Source organism: Zootoca vivipara, chromosome 8 (genome assembly GCF_965207765.1).
Source record: "Zootoca vivipara chromosome 8, rZooViv2.hap1.1, whole genome shotgun sequence".
NCBI classification, from domain to species: domain Eukaryota; kingdom Metazoa; phylum Chordata; class Lepidosauria; order Squamata; family Lacertidae; genus Zootoca; species Zootoca vivipara.
Window position 1 is genome coordinate 49,860,436 of NC_142591.1, and position 15,124 is coordinate 49,875,559.

The window sequence follows — 15,124 nt, forward strand, 5'->3', positions numbered from 1 at the left end:
AAAAAAAAACACTAAGATCATGGCCATTGGTCCCATCACCTCCTGGCAAATAGAAGGGGAAGAAATGGAGGCAGTGAGAGATTTTACTTTCTTGGGCTCCATGATCACTGCAGATGGTGACAGCAGTCATGAAATTAAAAGACGTCTGCTTCTTTTTAGACAGCATCTTAAAAAGCAGAGACATCAACTTGCCTACAAAGGTGCGTATAGTTAAAGCTATGGTTTTCCCAGTAGTGATGTATGGAAGTGAGAGCTGGACCATAAAGAAGGCTGATCGCCGAAGAATTGATACCTTTGAATTATGGTGCTGGAGGAGACTCTTGAGAGTCCCATGGACTGCTAGAAGATCAAACCTATCCATTCTGAAGGAAATCAGCCCTGAGTGCTCACTGGAAGGACACATCCTGAAGCTGAGGTTCCAATACTTTGGCCACCTCATGAGAAGAGATGACTCCATGGAAAAGACCCTGATGTTGGGAAAGATTGAGGGCACAAGGAGAAGGGGACGACAGAGGATGAGATGGTTGGACAGTGTTCTTGAAGCTACCAACATGAGTCTGACCAAACTGCAGGAGGCAGTGGAAGATGGGAGTGTCTGGTGTGCTCTGGTCCATGGGGTCACGAAGAGTCTACACTGGCAGCTCTCCAGAGTTTTAGGCAGGGGATATACCCAGTGCTACCAGGGATTGGGATTGGGACCTTCCTCATGCAATGCTCTACAACTGAGCTATGGACCTTCCCAAGATCCCTAGAAGCGCCATATAAATTACTATTACTAGATTACTTTCATTTTTTTTCATTTTTTTGAAAAAAAGTAGTCTCCCTTTCACATGTTCCCATATGGTCTCTTGGATTATTCTCTAGATCAGGGGTCCCCAGACTTACCGTGCGGCGGGCCGGTGCCCGCCGCGCCGACCGCGCGGCGGGCCGGAGGGCGGGGGAGTGCGCGCCCGTGCGCATGCGCACATGCACACGGGCGGGGGAAAAATCGCCGAAAATCGCTTGTGCGCATGCATATGGGCCTCCCCCGACCCGGAAGTGCACCAGAAATGACCTCTTCCGGGTCGGGAGAGGCCCATACGCATGCGCACAAAGGATTTTTGGCGATTTTTTGCCGATTTTTTAGATCGTCGCTGCGTCGCGCGCTGTGAGAGCGGGCGGCGGCAGCGGGCGGCGGGGGTCGTCGCGGGCCGGATTGGAAGGCCGATTGGGCCGCATCCGGCCCGGGGGCCGTAGTTTGGGGACCCTGCTCTAGATCCACCTTGGAAGAACGCAGGCCTTTTGCTAAGATTGGACATAAAGATGGAAGCCACAGAGTAACCAGAAGAAGCAAAATGATTGTTTGCTATCAAAAGCCCCAATATATTTTGAGACTGCCAACAGTGCATGGAACTACAGGATAAAATGAATGTTCTTTGGACACAATTGCCAAATCTGTTTTATGGGATTTCAACTGGTAACCTCTATGCATAAAAGTGCAAGCAGGGTCACATCAAATGCCAGTGAAGGTCAAAGCAAGTTATATAAGAAGGCAGAACACTCAAGATCAATCACCTCCTAGTTTCAGGTAGAAGGAAGTTAGTTTTAAAGCTCTCAGCAAGCACTGCTGTAATCGGGATTTAAAGTTCTCTTATTGATTTTCTCAGCAGTTGAGGAACTGATTTTTGTAGGCTTTTAAAAGATTTTTTGTAATTACAGAGTTGTTGTTTTGGGAGGTAGGCAGTCAAAGCACTTATGCACCCAAACAAGGCTTTCATGCTCTCTTGCTTCTCTTAGAGCCGGTGTGCCTAGCCATCTTGCAGCCTAGTTACTGTTGCTTCTTATTACAGTTAGTAGTTCATACTTTGGGGTGTGCTACTATCCATAGCAGCAGAAGTCAATTCTGGTGCAGCCTTTTGACCATGACGCAAATTCAGAAGAGTGTGCTGCTAAGAAAGCACAACTACCTCTAGCTACCTCTGCATCAGCCAGCCCCATTAAGTGCTAGCAGCACCATAGGACAGAGGGGGTTGTGAAGGAGAGTCCTGAAGGAGTGTTGAAGGAGCAGTGTTGAACAAAGAACTAGAGATAGGCTCTCTATGGCTGGCTCTGTGTTACTTAATTTATTTATTTCATTTATAAATTTCATTTATAAGTTTCCTCCAGGGAACTTATGATGGCGTACATGGGTCTTCCCATCCTAATTTATCCCCCCCCCCCCAACAACAACCCTGTGTTGGTTAGGCTGAAAGGCAGTGACTGGTCCAAGGTCACCCAGTGTGTTTCCTGGCCAACTGGGGATTTGAACCCTGGTCTCTCCCATCTGATAAGATGGTGCAAGTCTGACACTCTAACCACGGCACCACATTGGCTCTCATGACTTCAATATGCCAAGCAATTCTGATGCACTATGAACGAATGTGAGTAGTACCTCCAACATGAATCACTCTGCAAAGTAGTGTTGAAAATGGAGAAAGTGCCACCCCCACCTAGCAACCCGGGGCGGGGGGGGGGGGGGGAGAATATAAACTTGTAAACTATATAGATGAATCCATACTGTGTGCAGTATGGGCAGTGCATATCCCTTCAGGTAAGAACTTGAGCAATCTCACTTAGATGACCTCTAAACTTGGACAGAAAGCTCATTACAAAGCAAGAATGGAGCTTCAGAAACAATACTTTGATCACCCAAGCTACCGGTAGGTTATGCTGGAGGGTGGGAAGCAAGTTGCTCTCTTCTAGCCTGCCTCAAGTCTCACTCAGCTGAGTGTTTTCAGCCAATATATCTCCCTTTTGTTCATTTTTTGCTTTTCTTTCAGCAAAAGAAGGCTGGGGATCTCATGTTCACTTGTGAACCTCACATCTCCTTCTTCTCCAGGACAGAAAATCTATTAGAGGCAAGTACTGCAAATGTGTGTTCTGACTCAAGAGCATCACCACCAGAGAGGAGAATTTTTTTAGATTGTGCTGCCTTAGTTTTAAAAAAGTGATTCTAAACTGAGCAAAACATCAGCCAACAGCCAAACCTTATTGCTACCTCAACCCCTGAAGAAAATTCAGATAAGGATTAGACAGTCTCCATACATGCAAACACAGTAGCAAAAATCCAAAATCACATTATTCCAATAAGGTCATTTCCTTGCCCTTCTGAAAAAGTTTTATTTGGAAAGACTAAGGGGGTGGATGAGCTATGGCAGCTAAAACAACAGCAGGGAAATTCTTATCAGATGCACATAGTTGAAATCTCTCCCCTGCTCCTCAATGGAAAACTGTAGATTAAGCCATGAATTCCCCCCCCCCTCAGCTCGCTGGTAGTTAGAAAGCCAGAGCTGAGAAAGTTGAGTTGTATGAGCTAGAAGCTAGAGACAGGCTGCTGGTAGGCAGTGCTAAATAAGCCACATATAGTAAAGACACCACAGTGTCTCCTGTACCTCATTCTAAAGGAAACACAAACCCTCGGTAAGCAATTCAGGTAGGTAACCGTGTTAGTCTTACGCAGTAGAAATATATTAAATATATATACTAAAAAGTTGTCCAGTGGCACCTTAGAGACAAACATAAGTTTGTTCTTGGTATGAGCTTTCGTGTACATGCACACTTCTTCAGCATAGCTGCCAAGTTCTCCCTTTTTTAAAGGGAACTTCCCTTATGCTGAATAGGCTTCCTCGCGAGAAAAGGGAAAACTTGGCAGCTATGTTCTTCAGATACCTGGGTAAGCACTTGGAACCCCTGGAATCTTGCACCACTCAGGACGCAGCCAATGGCAAAGATTCACATTGTAGCAAGCCTTTCCCCTGACAGACAGTCAGCACGAACATGGCAAAAGCCAGGCAGGGGCAACCTGCCATAGCCAGCTTCCCCTGAGGGTGTGAAAGTAAGCCCACAAGGGAACAAAGGCACATAGCCAATCAACAGTTGACTTTTGTTCAAATTAACCCATCAGATTTAAGCTGACGTTTGGGTTGTCACTCAAAAGAGACCATCTCCAGAGCTCCAGGTGATTTGCATTACAAATGACCTCCAGCTCTTCTCTTCTGCATGTGAAGGCAATAGTCGTCTTATCAGGGCACTCTCACTCTAAACAAACTGTTTCTCAGCTGCAGCAATCCACAATTAACATTCACATCAAAGGGAGGATAGGGGAGTGTGAATTCCGTTCTCATACCAGTCTCCTTTAAACCACTGAGCCTAGGGCTTGCTGATCAGAAGGTCGGAGGTTCGAATCCCTGTGACGGGGTGAGCTCCCGTTGCTTGGTCCCAGCTCCTGCCAACCTAGCAGTTCGAAAGCACGTCAAAATGCAAGTAGATAAATAGGACGTTTCCATGTGCTGCTCTGGTTCGCCAGAAGCGGCTTTGTCATGCTGGCCACATGACCTGGAAGCTGTACGCCGGCTCCCTTGGCCAATAATGCAAGATGAGCGCACAACCCCAGAGTCGGTCACGACTGGACCTAATGGTCAGGGGTCCCTTTACCTTTACCTTTACCAGTCTCCTTAAGGTAAAAAGGGCAAATTCCCACCACAGCTTCCCAAAGTTCTTTGCAGTTGTTTCCCAGCTTGCCTTGCAAAAGAACCAAGGTTTTGGCACTTCATGACAGTTGCCCTGGGCAAAAAAAAGCGACTAACTTCTGTTTGTTTGTTTTTTAATGAAGTAGCCCACTGATGTGGAAATAGTGGACAGCAGAGAGAGCAAGGAAGGGAACTGGAGAAAAATACAAGTTTCAATAAACTTTTACTATGATTAGTCCCACCCCAATTTTAGGAGTATTGATAGAGAGAGAACATGACTCAACAAAACCTGAGCCCCACAATCATCTGTTGCAGGCTGAAACCTCTGGGATTTGATGATTCTACAGTATTCCAAAGAGCCCAGAAAGTAGCTTATTTGGAGCTTATCTTTGTACAGTAGACTTAAGACACATATCAGTACTGCACAGTAGACAAATTCTTGCCTCTGAAGTTACACAGGATCAGTGAAGGATTCTGGTACAGTACTTTACACACCCTTCCTCCTTTTGCTTTGATAGACTCTAAAAAAAAAATAGCTGGTTTTCCAAATGTCTGCAATTTCAAAGACTGTACAATAGTAAATAGCTACACATTGTTTGCTTTGCTGCTTTCCTCACTTTTGTAATCGGAGTGGTGTGTAGGCTTCAAGCTATTCATTTCCTGATCAATAAAGCAAGTAACTGAAAAACACCTTTTTAATAAAGAAGACCTGTCTTCTTTTATTCTCTGTCTCCCTTCTTCCTTTCTTCTTCCTTGTCAAATACAATCCCCTTGCTTCCACACGATTAGACTGTCTTTCATATTGTGTGGTGCTTTCATTTTTATTTTATTTTGCAGCGGGTCAAGATAAGCCATATATATATATATATATATATATATATATATATATATATATATAACATAGCTGCCAAGTTATCCCTTTTTTAAAGGGATTTTCCCTTATGCTGAATAGGCTTCCTTGTGAGAAAAGGGAAAACTTGGCAGCTATGATATATAAATATATAGCACATCATGACTTCAGAATCACTGTTCCGTTGCACTGTTAAAGTGGTAGTTCTGAAAATTACTCCAATACAGATTGGACAATGTATTCATGCATTATTTCAGATACCAGGGAAAACTTAAGGATCTGTGCTACAAATAACAAATCTGATACAATCAAGGCACAGCTTTGCACAAATGTACCACCTTGAGCTAAAATATCCCATAATAAGCCAGGCACCAGAAACCAGTTTTTATTTATTAAAAAGATATTCCTCCTAATAAAATTTTCTGGAGGTGTTCAGGAATGTTCTCAACATTTAGAATGGCAATTTCCTTTGACTAGCTGCCCCCCCCGAACAGCGCTGGCTCTAGGGTTAGGCTGGGTGGCGCGGGGCGCCAGGGCACCAGGCTGGTAGGGGGCGCTGAGTGGCAGAGCCCTGCGAAAGCCATGCTGTGCGCTGCGCCCGCCCACCTGCCGCGGCAAGGGGCAGGGCGGGGGCGCAGGAGCAATCTCCGCACCACGGCACCCGGGCGCCCGACATGCTTGAGACAGCCCTGCCCAGAAGACCTGCTTCTGAGTAAGTGGAAAGAGTATTCTCTCAGAAAAAGCATCCCCTCCTGTGGTTTCTAGCAAATGATATTCAAAAGTGTTATTGCCTTCAACTTTGGAGGCAGAGCATAGCCATCATAGTTAGTAACCTTTCACAGTCTTTTCTTCCATGTGTCTAACACTCTTTGAAAGCCTTCTAGGTTGGTGACCACCACTGCTTCCTGTGGGAGCAAATCCTTTTGTTTATGTGCTGAATGAAGAAGTACTTTATTTTATCTGTCCTGAAAACAAAGCTTCCCAATATTTCTGCAAATGACTCAGTTTCCATGACCAAAGTCCAGTATATAGGGATTAGTATGAACAGGACAAGTGAATAAATTGCACTGGAAAACATACTGTTAGGGGGGAAAATGCATCAATCAGAAGTAAAAAGAAACTGATTAGAGTTTGAAGTAACTAATAGCTTATTTCCAGGAAAAGCTATAATTAAAATGTTTAGTAATTACTGCTTCTTCCTTAAGCGTTAGGGATCTCATCTACCTCTGAACCTTTTCTGATTACCAAACGAAAATGCATCCCTTGGTTCACAACACAACACAAATTGCTATTCTTTTTAGGATGATGGGTAACAAAACATTTCTTCTGCATTTTCCCAAGAATTAAAACAGACACTGTTAATTTTAGCCTTCAATTTTCCTGCCATCAGTGCAAAGAATATTGCTTTCTGTGGTCTTGAGGCCAGCTTCCTGCTGTGAGCCAGTACCATTTGCCCACCAACGCAATACAGGTCGACCAATGGTCCCAAAGAACAAACCAACTTGGAAAGACACAGAGCAGCTCGGACACAGCTTGGTCTGCTTCAGAGAACTACAGGTGCAAGTCAAATTTTGGTGCCAGTGCATGCCTCCAGTATCTACTTACTTGCATGAGTTGTCTTCCCTATTTTCTTAAGCCAATAGCTTAAGAATCTACTATTCTCTGCAGTTAATACATAATCTTTATGAAGGACTGAACCCAAAGCTTTCTCTCGGATCAGGGACTCACTGCTTCTTGTGAAACAATCTCATCTGTTATTCTGTAGCATTGCTTCCTTTCCTCTCTCTGTAATGCCAAGGGGTTTACAATTCCAGATTCTAAAGCTTGTATTTCTATGCACACTTTACCTGGGTCCCATTTAACTCAGTAAGACTTACCTCTGAGTAGGCTCAAGTAATGCAAATGCACACATTTGCTTGCACTGATTCCTGAAGAGTCTGACAGCACATTAAGTGATATTTCTGAAAGCTCAAGATAATGTGCGCTATAAACAAGGTATTGGTTATGCTACATTTAACATCTAAATGAAACCACTGAGTGGGGTCATCCAGAGTTTGGGGGCCGGCTTGCCTCTCTTTTGTTCACCCCCTTGCCACAAACAGCATCCTTTTGGTTACTGGACCAAGCTTGGCCAGTAACCTCACTATACTTTAATTTGTTTTATTTTAAAACTGTCCACTAACTAAGATCCCATGGCAGTTTGCAATATATCCACTTCCAGGGTGCCAAGAAGCATTTGGATTTATCTGGGAGACATTGGTTATTTGAACTTTCCAGCAGCCCAAGTCTTTACTGAAGTTTCGTGAACAAACTTAGCCATGGTGAAAGAGGACAGGTCTTCTAATGGGTGGAACAGGAAGCTGAGCTTAGAAATAAAGGCAATTCTCATGAACGGTGGGGTTCCCCATGGAGCTGAATTGATATCGGTGCTTTTTAACTCAATCACAAGTGCCTACTGTAAAAACTCACTTTAAAAGCTTCCCTGAGAGGTAGAACAATGGACAGAATTGGTATAAAGAATTGTAGGGATTGCTAGTTGAGCATAAGTAGTTTTGAATTTTAACTATAAAATTGTGTCTTGAACCTGTTGATTAAATATAAAATTGTGTCTTGAACCTGTTGATTAAATTTCATTTTGATATATCAGAGGGGTTATCACACTATCAACTTACTCCCCCTCAAAATGAAATGCCTGACAGTCAAGTTAAACCACAAGCCATATCAGCCAAGATACACTTATTTTCTTGCCAGTAATACTAGTGTACTTTAGATAATAACATCATGAAACTCACACCGTATCTTGTTTAATGATAGCTCTGATTCTTAGCTGCTGTAACTCCACAGGAATCTCTAGCCCAGTCACTGTGGGTAGACTAACTTAAGTACTATTTATTTCAATGGGTATACTCTATGACTAAATCTGGATCCAACCTGGGGTTTGGGAGGCCCCACTCCTTGGTCTAAACCACAGAGCCTAGGGCTTGCCGATCAGAAGGTCAGCGGTTTGAATCCCCGCGATGGGGTAAGCTCCCGTTGCTCGGTCCCAGCTCCTGTCAACCTTGCAGTTTGAAAGCACGTCAAAGTGCAAGTAGATAAATAGGTACCGCTCCAGTGGGAAGGTAAACAGCGTTTCTGTGTGCTGCTCTGGTTCGCTACATGACCCGGAAGCTGTACGCCGGCTCCTTCGGCCAGTAAAGCGAGATGAGCGCCACAACCCCAGAGTCATCTGCGACTAGACCTAATCGTCAGGGGACCCTTTACCTTCACTCCTTTCTGGCTGATTTGAAAATGCATATGGAAATGAAAAATATAATGTATACTTCAGTCTCCAAAGCACAAATCTCCAACTTTCAAATTATGTCATGTCATGTTACAACATGTTTCCTTTCTGGCCCTTGAAAATGGAGAAATTTGGGGTGCCAGAAGTGTAGCATATTACCCACACTGATAACTTGAATGGTGCTATATAGCTTGGATTCACCTTGTGGCATTATAATCTCAGCTATTTTGCTAAATAAAATAAAATACATTACACAATCTATCTCTGCTTTTAGCTTCTCCCTTTACTTTGGATACATCACTGTTTGTTGTCATGGTAACTTGCTCTTTTCCACCCGGCAGCTTAAATGTGAAATTTGGAATCAAAAGCCTGAAATGTTTTTTGCACATTTTGTGGGACTCGAAAAGGTATAGATTAGGCTGTTACCATTCCCTGGTAGTTTAAAACTGATTCTGGTAGTGTAGTCAATGAGTGATTACCAAATGACCAGACCAAGGTAATGTTAGGAGTCGTCCTACACAGGAGTAGGACTTTGGCAAAGACACATGTCCGACTTGCATGTTCTCTCCCTCCTGGTCAATTGTGTAGGAGCTTCAAAAGCTTTCTTCTGCCCGAACATCATAGCGACTGATGCCAACAGACATCAACACACTCAGGAATCCGCAGAGTGTTCACAGTTCGCGTAACAGACCTCAGCAACTCAGCAACTGGCTAATCTACTTTATTTACATTTAAACACACACGGAGTACTGCAACATAGCTCCCTTTCTCTCTAGCATCAGACAGCAAAGAGGAAAGATTCTCCATCCAAAAATCACGGAACAGTTTAAAATACAGTATAAGATATATGAAATGGTAGAGCACCTGGAGAATATTTCTCTACAGATAAGACACTGCTCTAGGAACTCTACTAACTGATTTTCTTTTACTGGTTAAAATCATGGAGGATCAATTACAGCATAAATTTCACAATGAAAGAGCCTCAAATATGAAGCTCTGAACACAGCCCTATTTTATGGTGGTTTATGGGATTGTAACACATTTCTGCTTGCATCTCTGAGCTAAAAGTGCTGTTCAGTGATTTACAACAGAATTCAGAATCCACACCGGAAGGTTTGGCTAATTCTGGAATGGCAGAACCAACCTGGCAAAAATAAATCCCCAGTGAAACCAAGCAGTTCCATTCATCTTTAAACCTGGCCATTCACAGCCAGCACAAGTGAAAATCACTCAACCCAAATGTAGGAACGTTGGCCTTTTCCTACCTGGCAGCTTGCCGTTTTCTGTGTCATCTTAGTGATTTAGAAAACACTTGCTGGGGGAAAATATAATTGAAGAATGATGGTCCCATGCCATTTAGGGCTTTAAAGGATCAAGACTAAAATAAGTAAAACAGTTTTAGAAAAGGGAGTGTGAACACAAGAAAGAGCAAATACAATCTATCTGACAAATTGCAGTAATACCGAAAGGCTTCTCAGCCTACACTAAGCGTTACTGGATGATTTGCTTCCAGTAAAGATTAATGTATCTTTTAGAAAGTGACAGTCCTGCTGGCAATGTTTTCGGCAAAGAGAGTTGTTGTTGTTTTTACCTCAACTTTAAATCAGCTGTTTGAAGAAGGAGATTACCACGGGTTAAACTGTGCAGTAACTGACAATGGCAAGAAGCTTAGCAGCGAAATTGCTAGTAATTCATCTATACGGAACAATTTTGACCTAGTTCACATGTTAAGTTAGATCACAGGTTATGTAAGCCTGAGTTTAAAAGCTGTGGTTTGTTGTTACAGGCAATCCCAGTCCAGCACCTTAACATTGGCTTAGGAACTATGGTTTGTTCGCAACAAAAAACCATGGCTTACTCACCTTAATGATGGTTCCTTAACCCCAGTGCTTTTTTTTCTGGGGGGATGCAGGGGTACGCATACCCCGAAACATTTTGTGAATCTTTGTACTTTTGTCCATTTACTGTATTTATTTTTCCCAATTTGAACTATAAAATGGTGGTTTTCTTGAGTCAAAATGAGAGTATCCCTAAACATTTTTTTTCACTGACTGCCAATTTGTTATGGAGTCAAGCTCAGTGTATTACTATTAGGTATCCATTTTAGAAATGATAGATAGATTAGACCAGGCATCCCCAAACTGCGGGCCTCCAGATGTTTTGGCCTACAACTTCCATGATCCCTAGCTAGCAGGACCAGTGGTCAGGGAAGATGGGAAGTGTAGTCCAAAACATCTGGAGGACCGAAGTTTGGGGATGCCTGGATTAGACTATCTATCTATCTATCTATCTATCTATCTATCTATCTATCTATCTATCTATCATCTATGTACTGCTCATCTGACTGGGTTGCCCCAGCCACTCAGGGCAGCTCACAACAAAATAATAAAACACTATAAAGCATCAATTATTAAAAACTTCCCTGTAATGGTTGAGGCAGGCATCTTCACTATACTGTTTTAGTATACTAAACTATTTTAGTATACTAAAAACATTCTGTTTCAGCAAGCCTGTCCAGAGAGATTATGAAGTTACTTTTGTATTAAATCTTTTATCAATTTTATCTTGTTTAAATTATGGTTTTATATATATATTTGTTTGTTTGTGTATTTTAGTCATTGTTTGATATATAATTGAATCGGTTTATCACTTTGAGATTCGGGGGGAGGGAGCAAGCAGTTTATGCATTTGTGAAATGAAATATCAAAATCATAATGCATGGTTTAAGATTGGTTTATTTGTTTGCTCCTCTCAAATCACCCTCCAAGCTACAGAGATGTTAGGCAAGAGTGGCTTAAAAAATGAAAGCACTCTCCATGCTCAGCAGCTCTCACTGGCTGTGTTGGCAAAGATGAGGTTGCTGCCCAGAGTCTACCTAGTAACATGACCCTTTTCCCACCCATCTTGTCCATCTCTACCCTTCACTTCACAGCTGTGGTGCATAGCAGAGAAAGCTTGAAGTGTCCTCTGTTCTGCCCCCTCTTCAGAGATTACATCCCTCTTCCCTGGCCCACCTTCACTGCACAACTACGGTAGGAAGGACACACAGAGGAGATGAAAGTTCAAACGGAAAGTTAAAGGGACTATTTTCCATTAAGTTCAGCTGTAAGAAAATTAACTGCTTACAAAGTTTAAGAGCCCCTTGCTAGCATTTTACAAGTTATGCCTGCACGTCAGCATGAAAAAATGTTTTAAAAGCAAGAAAAACAACACAACTGAGACAATCACCTCATTGAGTTAAATAGGGCATGTTAGAAATCATGGTATAAATTAATGCTTCACTTATTCTGTTCTAATATTTGTTACCCTTCCTTGTCACCATCTTCAAAAGGTTAGAAGAAATATGTTTGCATTGTATCTTGGACCAACTGAAGAAACTGGATAAATTAAGCAGCTTTAAACTGCTTTGAGTCATGGATCTCAATGGAGTTGAGTGCATCAAAGATACAATAATAGTAATTATAATAATAATAATCTTGGACCTTGTCCATCGGAATGATTTCTTTTCCAAATACAGTGAAACAAAACTGCTTATCTAATAAGTTTAGCTTGCAGATTTGAAATTTGTGTTCTTTACTGCCAAGTTGCCACAAGAGACTGAAGCACACTTCAAACACCTTATTTTCTTGGGTTTTTTTTTTTTATAAAGATAACACAAGCATGGGTAGTTTTTTCTTTTCTAGTTTAGAGCACTATTTGCAAAATGAAAATATATGGAAAGCTTGCTCAGCAGTGCTCTTTAGAACCTTCAGTGGAGTTAATATAATATTAGTCATAGCTGCAATGAAATGAGCCACACTTTATTCCATTTTGTTATGCTGTATATTTTGTAATGGAATGTTGTACTCTCCCTCTCTGGAGACTTTATTTCATTATTGTATATATGCTGGACTAAAATGTATAGGATGTGTTGCAAACTCTAATTCCAGGGTAGCAGCATCTTTTACAGATCTTATATCTCCTGATGGCTCACGTTATTATGAGCTTTTAGACATTCTCAGGTTTGCCACAGGCACTTCAACAATGAGAGAGAAGGGGAATTAAAATATTTGTGCTCTGCACAGGATTCCATAGCTCCCGAAGGAAATCGCTTAGCTTTTTTCAATGCTCATCTGGGTATTATGAATGCAAATTAGGGGAAGCAGAATTGTGGCAACTATCTCTGTACTAGATCCAGTGCTTTTTTTCCTGGGGGGATGCATACCCCTAAACATTATGCTGGTACAGTACTTATAATCTTGTATTAAAAATCTATTAAACTTTGCTCCAAATCCCATACTCCATTATTTTGATGTATATATGTTTCTGCTTTCAAACTACTTTCATCAAAATGATTCATGTAAATGATATTAAAAGCAAAATGAACTCAACTCTTTTTGGCCTTGACTCACTACCAGCATCAATCCACAATGAATGAAATGTAAGCTGCTCCATCCCATAATTCACTCAGGAACATTAGTCTGACCTCTTATGTCACAGGCCTGCTGTTTTATTAACAGCCCTCATACAGTATTGCTAACTCATCTCTGTACTCTAATCATTTGAATATATTGAAGAGAAGATTTGATGTTATGGTTTTTCATTGCACTAAATCGAACTTTACTGGCCAATTCAGTGTTGTTTAGATTTGGAAAGGGTGGGGCAGAGCAAACATTGGAAGGCCCAAATTGCTTCCAGTTATCATTTGGTTAAAAATATAATGGGTCTAACACTCCAGCTGTTATGAACTACTTTTCCTCTAGCTAAGACAGATGGGTAATATTTTTTGCATAAAGAGAAGTCAGAACAACACAGTCTTTCTGGGAAGGAGCCAGAATGGTGAGCAAACCAGTTGTTGTCTGTTTCCCTGTCCATGGCAAAACTTTACTTCCCTGAGGAGTGGTCATTACTTTTACTACATTGTAGCACATGGGCCAACAATTTGGAAGGCTCCCGTTGTTCAGTCCCTGCTCCTGCCAACCTAGCATAAGGTTACCAGACGTCCCCGTTTCCTGGGGACAGTCCCCGGATTTACAAATCAGTCCCCATACAAAATCAATTGAAGTTGACAATTGTCCCCGGATTCATTGAAAAAAATCTGGTAACCTTAATTTAGCAGTTCGAAAGCACTCAGTGCAAGTAGATAAAATAAGACACCGTCTTATATTTATTTTTCCTCAAAAAAACACACTATGGCTTATTTTCAGGGGATGTCTTATTTTTTTTCCCTCCTCCTGCCGCGGCCGGCATTGCTGCTGCACCTATCACTATGTCTTATTTTGGGGGTATGGCTTATATTCCGTTAATGCTTAAAAATCCTGCTATGGCATATTTTATGGGTATGTCTTAAAATATGAGAAACAGGGTAGGTTGGTTCCAGAGGGAAGGTAAACGACGTTTCTGTGTGCTGCTCTGGTTTGCCAGAAGCGGCTTAGTCATGCTGGCCACATGACCCAGAAGCTGTCTGCGGACAAGCGCCAGCTCCCTCGGCATATAGAGCGAGATGAGCACCACAACCCCAGAGTTGTCCAGGACTGGACTTAATTGTAAGGGGTCCCTTTACCTTTACTTTATGCTAGATCTGCATAACTTCTACCTTATCAATGGTCTAGTGCACCGCAATTGCACAAAGAGACAGAACTTTCAGTGGTACAGGGAGGTATCAGTGCCCATATACAGCATTTCTCTTACAGAAGAAACCAGATATTCCCTGGTCTTGTGATTACAGAGGAGGAATTTCCCAGACTCAAATTACAAAGTGGACTCTCCTGATACAAACCAATCTGCTCATGGATCATGAACTGTCTTCAAAATCCGTAGTCCTGGACATCCCTTTATGAGGAAGAGGCCAGTCAGCACTGCAGCCCTTGAACTACCTCGTGTGTATTTTCATATGTATTTATATTTATTTCTAAACATGTTTTGCCTTTGAGATTCCCTGTGGATTCCCCCTTCAGAATCCGCATGGAAATGAGGTGGGATGGACGTAATTAGGCTTGCATGAAGTAGAATTAGGCAAGTAGTAGAGAGGAGTAGCTGCAATTCAAAAATATGCTGAGCTGACAGTTTACCTCACCTTGCCAAAGAGAAGATTCACAGAACAGAGAAGTTGACAAAGTGCTTTGCCTAAGCATAAAAGTCACTTACTTCAAAACTGGAGTGCGGATTCTAAAACAAAATTATGTGAGATACCTGAAATAGCAAAAAAAGTAGTTAAAAATAATGACATAGATTTTAAAATTGCAAGTAGCTGAATGAATTCTCACACAAAATGCCTATTGGCAGATTTGTCAATTACTGGGTCATATCCCATGAGCTATATGGCTGAAGGCAATATAATTGCTGCTGTCAGTTGAAGCTTTTCTTACATATTTTTATACAGACCTCAGAACACTAGCTTTAGAAATTTGACAAATGAGAACTTTAGGTGCCCCCTAAGTGTTGATGACACGGGTGGCGCTGTGGGTTAAACCACTGAGCTTAGGGCTTACCGATCAGAAGGTCGGCAGTTTGAATCCCCGCGATGGG